The 9,088-nt window shown below is 39.9% G+C and overlaps 1 non-coding gene and 1 pseudogene across 1 annotated transcript; one reads left to right on the top strand and one right to left on the bottom strand.

Moving 5' to 3' along the window:
* Positions 1 to 570: 570 nt before the first annotated feature.
* On the bottom strand, positions 571 to 2,797 carry LOC130037267 (WW domain-binding protein 11-like; annotated as a pseudogene).
* A 3,243-nt stretch (positions 2,798 to 6,040) lies between these two features.
* LOC130038691 (U6 spliceosomal RNA) lies at positions 6,041 to 6,147 on the top strand. Its single transcript, XR_008794763.1, has one exon. It is a non-coding gene; the product is annotated as a U6 spliceosomal RNA (small nuclear RNA).
* Positions 6,148 to 9,088: the final 2,941 nt, after the last annotated feature.

The following is a 9,088-nucleotide window of genomic DNA, read 5'->3' as shown; positions in this document are numbered from 1 at the left end:
TTGAAACTTTTTTGTATATCTATGGCATTTTTAATTTTTTAATTTATTTTTTGGTGTTGAACATTTATTTGTGAATGAAACTCTCAAAGATCAGTGGAAGATAATTTTAATCAAATAATTGAACATTTCTTTCCCATATCTTGCATTGTATTAGGAAATAGCTTTGCAACCCATTTTACTACAATATTACAAAATATATACAAGAAAATATTAGCAGTAACTCAAACACAAAAAGGCAAGATGAAGAGGAAATAAACTGTCCTACTCCCAGAAATCTCTACTCCAGTGGCTTCAGCACACGAGAAGAGAAGAGAAGAGAAGAGAAGAGAAGAGAAGAGAAGAGAAGAGAAGAGAAGAGAAGAGAAGAGAAGAGAAGAGAAGAGAAGAGAACCAAAACAAGTAATAAACAAAGATTGCTGATGGCAAATTTCCAAAGTTTGTAAAGGGAAAGAACTGAAAATGGATGAAAATGATGGTCTGTAAAGGCATGAATGTTAGCAGCACTGCTTCAACAACCCATGTAATCTGAATGAAATACCTTTTAATAAATGGAGTAAACTGTGAATAATGCTAAACTCTAGGAAATAACCTGACAGTGAAAGTAGCTCTTTGGCTGCTTTCACTAACAGCTTCTTTCCTCATGAACCACTGATGTGAACAAAGCCTGCTCTGGCACCAGCAGCTGTCACAGAAACCCATCCATCTCTTCCGTGAAACTTCATAAACATCACTCTTAGTGTGTACTGAAACAGGACCATATGGACCAGATTTAGGGTATGCTTGCCAAGAGGCACAGCAGATTCATCCTCTGATTTTTGGGAGGGAGCAGCAGTAGACCCTTTAGTCTCCCGACATACCTTCAGTGCAGTGGGCACAAACCGAATAATCTCAGCCTTGGGATTAGTGATCTGTGGCTTGGTACTGATGACTACTGTCACTTTCATCTCTATGCTGGCTGTGTTCATATCATTTGCTTTGGGTTGCTAGATCAAGCTGGGTGGAATGCTTAAAACTCCTGGGTTCAGCAAGGGAGCTGGTGGGAAAAGCCCAGGTAGGGCAGGTCGAAGAAGAGGCAGCAAAGGTGGGGCATCATCCCAGAATGAGGTAAAGGAGCGCCTGGAGGTGCAGGGGAAAGGGGTAGGTAGCCTTGTTGAAGGTCCCAAGGAGGAGAGCCAGGAGGCAGACCTGGAGGTGCACCTTGGGGTGGGTCAAAGGGTTAGCCTGATGGTGGTCCTGAGGTAAATGTTGGGACAAAGGCCCTCAAAGTCATGGCATTCCTAGTGACCTCAGGAATGGAGATGCTCCTGGAGGTGGTCCAGGAGGAATGCCTATAGATGATACAGGTGGTCTTAAAGGTGAGGCAGGGGTTGATCCTAGAGTACAGGAGATGCTTGTGTCTGTAAAGGAGGAACAGACAGCTGTGAAGTACCAGATGTGCGATCAGAGATAGAGATAGAGATAGAGATAGAGATAGAGATAGAGATAGAGATAGAGATAGAGATGATAGAGATAGAGATATAGAGATAGAGATAGAGAGAGAGTCCTCCTTATGCTGTTTTTGTGATGGCTTTTCTGCTTCAGAATCATCATCATCATCATCATCACCATCATCATCATCCAAAATCCCCTCTACTTCTCTCCTTCCTCAGGGATTTCCTGACCTGCCATTTCAAGCATCATGGTTTGGAGAGGAGTTAGCTTCTTCGCTTTCCTCCTTGATTGTCCAAGCATATCTCCAAATCGTCCACTCAGACCTTCTATTTTTCTTCATTGGTGTCAGTCTCATTATCAATTTGGTGCTTAATTCCCGGTATATCATTCCCTTTAGTTTCTCCATCTGATCTGTCAGTGTCACTGTCATCAGCGCTGTCATCGTGCTTCTCTTGATCTGTGTCCTCAAGAAAGTCATCATCTTCCCTAGTTCTGGAAACATCATCATTATCATAACCCTGCCAAGTCAGTTCAGGAATATATAATGTCTTCATCTTACCTCTGAGGAGGAAGACCTAGGGCGAAGCCAATTTTAGAGCTAGACATCTGTAAGACTTGAGAAGGTGTTAGTCAAGAGACAAATGTGGAACACTGTGTCCAAGAAGAGGAAATAAAGAAACTGTCTGTGATGGAGGACTGTAGACTGAATCTTCTTAAGGATTGAGGGTGGCAGGGCACCAGGAAGGTGCTATTAATGGTGAATTCCTGAAACCAATATAATGTAAGTTACTAATGTCTCAATAAAATTTGGTACATGCAAAGATCTAATTACTCAGGTTTTTCTTCAAAACTCATAGAGTTGATACATGATATCAAAATACACTCAAAGAAAATAGACCAGGAGCCAGAGGATCAGGATGTGGGAAGGAGCATGTGGCATGTCTGGCAAAGGAATACTTTCTGCTTCTACTTGCTGAGTGTTCTTGACAGCATCAAAATATTGGCTGAGTTGAACCATTTTCTGTCCATATTATACTTCCAACTTTCATAATTTTTGTATATATCAGGGTTATCATTTTTCATAGAGACTTCATATGTATTGAAAGGTTTCTTGCAGTGTTTTATGCTTATCTTTCAGCACCTTCTCTTTTAAAGGTAGTTGCTGTAATGGACTGACTTCCATTTAATCCAATTTTTCCATGTCCAGGATAGTTTGTTTAGAATCCTTCATCTTCAAAACTGCAGCTCGAACCACCGTACATTGTTTTTGGTTCTTTAGTTTCCTTTTTCAGGCTTTTTTCTGGGCTTGGTCTGTACAATTCATAACCTTTCCACTCTGGACGGATGATGTAGATCTCCGTCCCATGCTGATAATTTGTGTGATTTTCCAGGGCTGGCTGGGGTGGAGAGGTGGCAATATTTAGAATCTTGAACTTTGTAAGGGCCCTCACCTTTGCCAGCAGGTCAGCCACCCAGCCATCGCCAACTTGAAACCACCCATCTAAGGAACAATACATTACTCAAAAGCTCTACAGTAAAAGAAATGCCATCTATCTCACTCATTTGTGAGGGGGTGGAGAAAATCAGAACAAACCTTTGTTCTTATATTGTCAGCTCAAAATGGTGGTTAATAAGGAAAGAGAAATGAGTGGGTAAACGTGGTAAAAAAGTCTATTGAATGCAAATGGATGAGAACTAAACTTTTCATGGTGATCATAACGCATGTGTATACTGATATTGAATCCATGGTGTATTCCTAAGACCAATATGAAATAAGTTACTAATGAATCAGTAGAATTTGAAACATGCTGCAAAGATCTAATTACTCAGGTTTTTCTACAAAACTCCTGGAGTTAAAACAGGGTATCAAAGTTTGCCCAAGGAAAATAGATCAGGGGCCAGAGCAATAATACAGCAGGTGGGATATCTACCTTGCAGCCTTTCTGGATGACCCAAGTTTGATCCCTGAAAATCCCATATGATCCCCTGAGTCCTTTCAGGAGTGTTCCCTGAGCACAGAACCAAGAGTAAGTTCGGAGCAGCGCTGGAAAAGAGGGATTAAAAGAAAGAAGGAAGGAAAGAAGGAAGAAAGGAAGCTAGAAAGCAAGGAAGAAAGGAGGGCCAACTGAGAATCTTTCCAATACTAAGTAATACAAGAAGGATCTTTTAAAAGAAAAAGAAAATCAGAAATTGTACTACTATATTCTTGCACCTTGTTTTTGAAATGTTGTGCTAAGATTGTTCAACATTATTTGGAGGCCAGCTTTGAAATCATTACTCTGCTAGTTGCCTTCTTAGCTCCTTGAAATAGATTGCAAATCCTTTGAGTCATTCATGGCTCAAAAGACTTTCTTTTACTGTCTTCCTGGCAGTGCCCCTGCAGCACATCTATTTTTTCTTATATGAGTATCTATATTTAGTTTCTGGAATATATTTGGATATAAAAAGTTTCCTTCTACAAAAATCTAAACAGAACTAAATTTATGTTCCAATTTCACATTAACATTGGGCTTACTCTTATCATTTCTGGCATATTTTAATGTATTTTTCACACAATCAGTTTTCTAAGTAAAATATCTATTAAAACTTCTAAGTAAAATGCATATTAAAACCATTCAAATTTAGAATAATTAATATCTCACAAAATACTGTATTAAAATAAATTTTATTATTTTGCTCTTTCTTGCCAGGCAGTCTGAAAAAAGACATGATCAGTAATAGTGAACTGATCTCTTTATTGCATCCTCATCTCTCTGTAATAACCAAGTTCATCAAAAAGCACTCATTGGGACTAAGTATTTATATCTATAGTGCCTATTGTCTTGTCTCATATAAACATATTAAATAAAGTTCTATTGTAAAATTTTCATTAATAAAATTCTATATGCTTCATCATGCCTCTACTCTTTTTCTTATTTAAGGGTAATATTTTATAACATATTTTTGTTTTTGATTTCTGAGCCACACCCAGCTAGGCTCAGGGCTTACTCTTGGCTCTGCACTCAAAGTTCACTCCTGATGGACTCTTATTATGCATGGTGACAGGAATTGAACGAGATCCGCTGCACAGAGGCAAGCACTTTGCCATTTTACTATCTCTCCTGCCCATTTTTATAGCATATATTTGAGTTAGATAAAGTGTGTTTATCAACACATATTCATATGTATTATATGAAACAAATGCCTATTTTATTAGTTTTTTGAGGGACCATATCCAGCAGTGTTCAGGGTTACTCCTAGATCAGCACTCAGGGATTACTCCTGGTGGTGCTCAGGAGACCTTATGGGATGCTCAGGAGACCAAATGGAAATCAAAGACAGGTGGGGTGGCCGCAAAGAAGGAACCACTCTACTCTCTGTACTATCTATCCATCACTATGTAACAAAATATTTATTATTAAGGCAAACTGTTAGTTCAAACTGTAAAGGCCCTCCCGTTGATCGTCGATTTGCTCGAGCGGGCCCAGTAACGTCTCCATTGGAGACTTTGGTGTTACTGTGTCTGGCATATTGAGTACTCTCGGTAGCTTGCCGGGCTCTCCAAGAGGGGCGGAGGAATCGAACTCGGGTCGGCCATGTTGGCCGCTTGTAATTTCTTCTCTCTTAGATAATTTCTAGATTTGGAGTTTATCAGTTTTTATTTCTCAGACAAAAATAAATAAATGAAAGGAGAAAATTGAAAAAAGATTATTTGTAAATATTAAAATAAACAGAATTGAAATTATTTAAGCTAAAACTAGGGTAAATAGCATAAAAGTTCTGTGTGCTTGTTAGCAGATAAAAAAAAACGAAAAGGTTTTAAAGTTTTAGGCTCATAGAGATAGTATAAAGGTGATCGTACTTGCCTTGCACATGATAGACCCTGATCCTATTCCCCTTGCCACATATTCCCTTTGGTCCTAATTTTATATAACCTAAACAACTGTTATATTTTTGCCAATAAGTGTCACTCTTCTATAGTGATTATTTGTCATTTAAAAACAAACACAAATCAGCTGAAGAGATAGTACAGTGGGCAGGATGCCTGCCTTGCACATAGCCAACCCTGGTTTAATACCTCATATGCTCCCTTTGAGAACAACCAGGAGTAATCTCTGAGCACAGAGACAGAAACAAACCACAAAACAAAACAAAGAAGCTAAACAAATCTATGCAATACAGACCATATGTGATCTGAAAGCCAAGAACACTTAGTCCTTCTTAGACAAACCTTCTCTACTCACTTTCTTTAAAATACTTTCTTCGCAATTTTTATCAACAAGAAATTAAAAACTTAAGCAGTTTTAATTTGGCAAGGTAAAATGATGTATTTTTACAGATTTATCTCCTTATAGTTTGCACAATGCAGAGAGAAGAATGTTATTATCATCACAAATTACCACAGAACATCATGCAGGATCATTACTCTGATTAAATTATGCTGAAACTTTTAGGTTGGTTAAATTCCTAGAAGTTTAGTGTCTAGGGCATATCAAGATACTCCTGTAAGTGAAGGAACACCTAAAGGTTGACTGTGCAGTCAAATGATAGGGAGATAACCATTTGGGTCAACCATCAAAGAATGAATCCCATCAAAGCATGGTTTCAAAAAGGATTAAAGGGAAGTTGTGTGCTCGCTTCAGCAGCACACATACTAAAATTGGAACGATACAGAGAAGATGAGCATCGCCCCTGTGCAAGGATGACATGCAAATTCATGAAGCATTCCAAATTTTTAGGCCTTTGGCAGAAATGTGTCCTGTTCCTGCAGTAGGTTACTGGGGCTGGACCACTCCAAGTGGAATAGGTTTCATGCCTTGACCTGTTTTCCTTGGCGGCCCAGTTACTGCCATCCTCCAGAGGCCGCTGGACAGTCAGGTTTGGGCCTGCAGTGATGAGACACATAGGACCTCACCAGGTGGGGGTGGAACCGGCCCTTTCCTCCCCATCCCAGTGAGACCCCGATTTGCCGCCTACAAACGGCCTCTCTGGCTCCTCATCAATCTCAAAATGGACACCCAGAGACTCAGAAACAAATCTCAAAACCCAGCAGCTTTTGCCAGAAATGCATCTGGACCGCATACACGGTGTCCGCTGCCTCAGAGCTTATTAGAAATCCAGGTATGAGCCAGCTGTGATGGGGCAACTGCAGTCTCATGGGAAGGGGGATGGTACCGGCTCGTCCTTCACACCATATTGAGGTCATGAGTTGCCCCCCGACAAGCGGCTCTCCAGCACAGCCATGGCTCCAGAGGCAAAAGGACTTAATCCAGAGCCCAGAAGCTTGTGGCAGAAAAGTGAATGGACCATGTGTTAAACTCTGGTGCCATGCCTCCCCGGGAGGGAAAGGGTGTTGCTCCCTTCTGCCTTTTCCCCCGCTGGCAGCAAGGTGGCCATCACCTCAGAGCTTATTGGAAAGCCAGGTATGAGCTGGCTGTGATGGGGCAACTGCAGTCTCATGGGAAGGGTGGTGGTACCGGCTCATCCTTCATGCCCTACCGAGGTCATGAGTTGCCCCCCACAAGCGACTCTCCGGTACAGCCATGACACCAGACATACAGAAACCAATCTCGTAATTGTCTGGGTCTTTGGCAGAAATTCAAAATCATTATATGATTCTCATAACCAGCTGTGGAAAACAAAGTATTTCACAATGCCTTTTCAGCAATTCTCATTGTTTGGGGGGAAATTCTAAACAATAATGGTGCATCTTTTGTCGAAATAATGAATGTAATCAATGTAGAGAAGAGTTAAGTGGAAATCATCTGCCTCACAGGCATTGAGAGGGGTGGAAAGGGGGTATATTGGGGTTCTTGATGGTGAAGGAAGAGGTGTTTGATCATTGTATGACCGAAACTTAAACCTGAAAGGTTTGTAACTTTTCCCACAGTGATTCAATTAATAAATATAAGAAGAAAATAAATAAAACTATGAAAAAAAAAGTAAGGTGGAGTGCATGCCCAAATCAATCAGCTAATCAGTGACTGAATAAATAGCAGTACTCCTACATAAAAATAAAAAAAGGGAAGTTGCAATGGATTGTAGAAAGTATCCATCCAGGTCTAACTTTCCACAAATAGGAGTTGGTATCAGTAATGTTTTAAATATGCATAACTCCCTCAAATTCATTATATGGTACTATATAGGTTCTGCATTCAACTTTTTATTCTGATTATAGGAATACTCACATATTAACAATATAGGAGGTAAAGCTATACTTAAATATTTTCCATTTGTCCTTACAAATCTGCTCTCCAAACTGGTTGGTGTCTCTGCTAAAATTTATGGGGTACAGAAATTGTGTTTCCTTGTTGAGTCCTATAAGAAATACTAGAAAAAAATTAGATGAAAATGGAAGAAAGAGGAATACTGAGTATTGGTATTATTGACTCATTTTGCTGATTGTAAATTACCACTAACATATCACAGAGCTTTCCTAAAGTTCTGGATTCATTAGTTTCTACTTCTAGCTTTGCTTGTATTTTTAGATCTATCTTTTTTTTTTTTTTTGCTTTTTTGGTCACACCTGGTGATGCACAGGGCTTACTCCTGGCTTTGCACTAAGAAATCACCCCTGGCGGTGCTCAGGGGACCATATGGGATGCTGGGAATCAAACCTGGGTTGGCTGCTTGCGAGGCAAATGCCCTTCCCACTGTGCTATTGCTCCAGCCCCCTAAATAAAGTCCTTGAATAATAATTCTCTTCAATTCTAACCAAATCATTTGGAAGTTGTTTTACTAAAATTTCTTAAATTACTCACTTTTTAGGTGTCAACTATTTGCATACGTAAATCTGTTTCTGTAATAGCGTTTATAAATATACCAAAATTAATTTATTATTTTTGTTTGCAGTTTTTATATATTTTATTTTAATAAAGTAGTTAGAATAGTTCATTGCAGATAATATTTAAACACCAATCCCACCACCAAGAACCTTCCCACCACAATAAGAGGGAAGTGCATAAAGGTTGTGTATTTCATTCTGGAGCCATTTAAGCCCAGAATATATGAGAATACAAGCAAGTATAAAACCAAACAAACGTGTGCTACTTTTGGTACATAAGTGGGATAGAGTATAAGAGGTCACATGCTCCAGGAAATTCTGCAGCTCTCTCTTCCAGGAGCTTTGGTTAATAGTCTCTGGATCTTGGCCATTGATGAGATTACGTGGTGCTGAGGAAAGTTTGTGGGTGTGACTGACAAGCTACTGGAAAACTAGGGAGCTGGGGGGAGGAGGCTCAGTCCCGATCTGAGCGGACCTGGAGGTCTCAGTTAAGGGGCTTTCATATCTGGGTTTTTCTGCTGGTTTCCACTTGGGTGAGGCTCTTCTGAGCATGTGGAGGGTGGCCTTGAACATGGTGGCAGTTGGGTTCTGGAGGTTTTTAACTGCTTGGGGCAGGGAGGGAAACTCATATAGTTCCATTAAATTTGTTTTTTTGTATTTCACCTTCATTTTGATGCTTACAAAACCAATTTATCCCAAAGTCATTTAAATATTTATGGCATTTTTAGAGCAGTTAAATTTATAGGTTTATAGGGGGCCCTCCCAGAAGGACTACAAGGTTTAGGGGTCCCAGTAATATTTTTTCTAACTGTGCATACCTGTTGTTTATGTTCTTGGGACAGGCAATGTGGTGCTGCATGGGGCTACTAGGGGCACCTGACCAGGATTGGCTCA

This window comes from Sorex fumeus, unplaced genomic scaffold (genome assembly GCF_029834395.1).
Source record: "Sorex fumeus unplaced genomic scaffold, SorFum_2.1 ptg000006l, whole genome shotgun sequence".
Classification (NCBI taxonomy): Eukaryota; Metazoa; Chordata; class Mammalia; order Eulipotyphla; family Soricidae; genus Sorex; species Sorex fumeus.
Note: the sequence above shows the minus strand (reverse complement) of the source record. Positions and strands in the feature narration are given on the sequence as shown.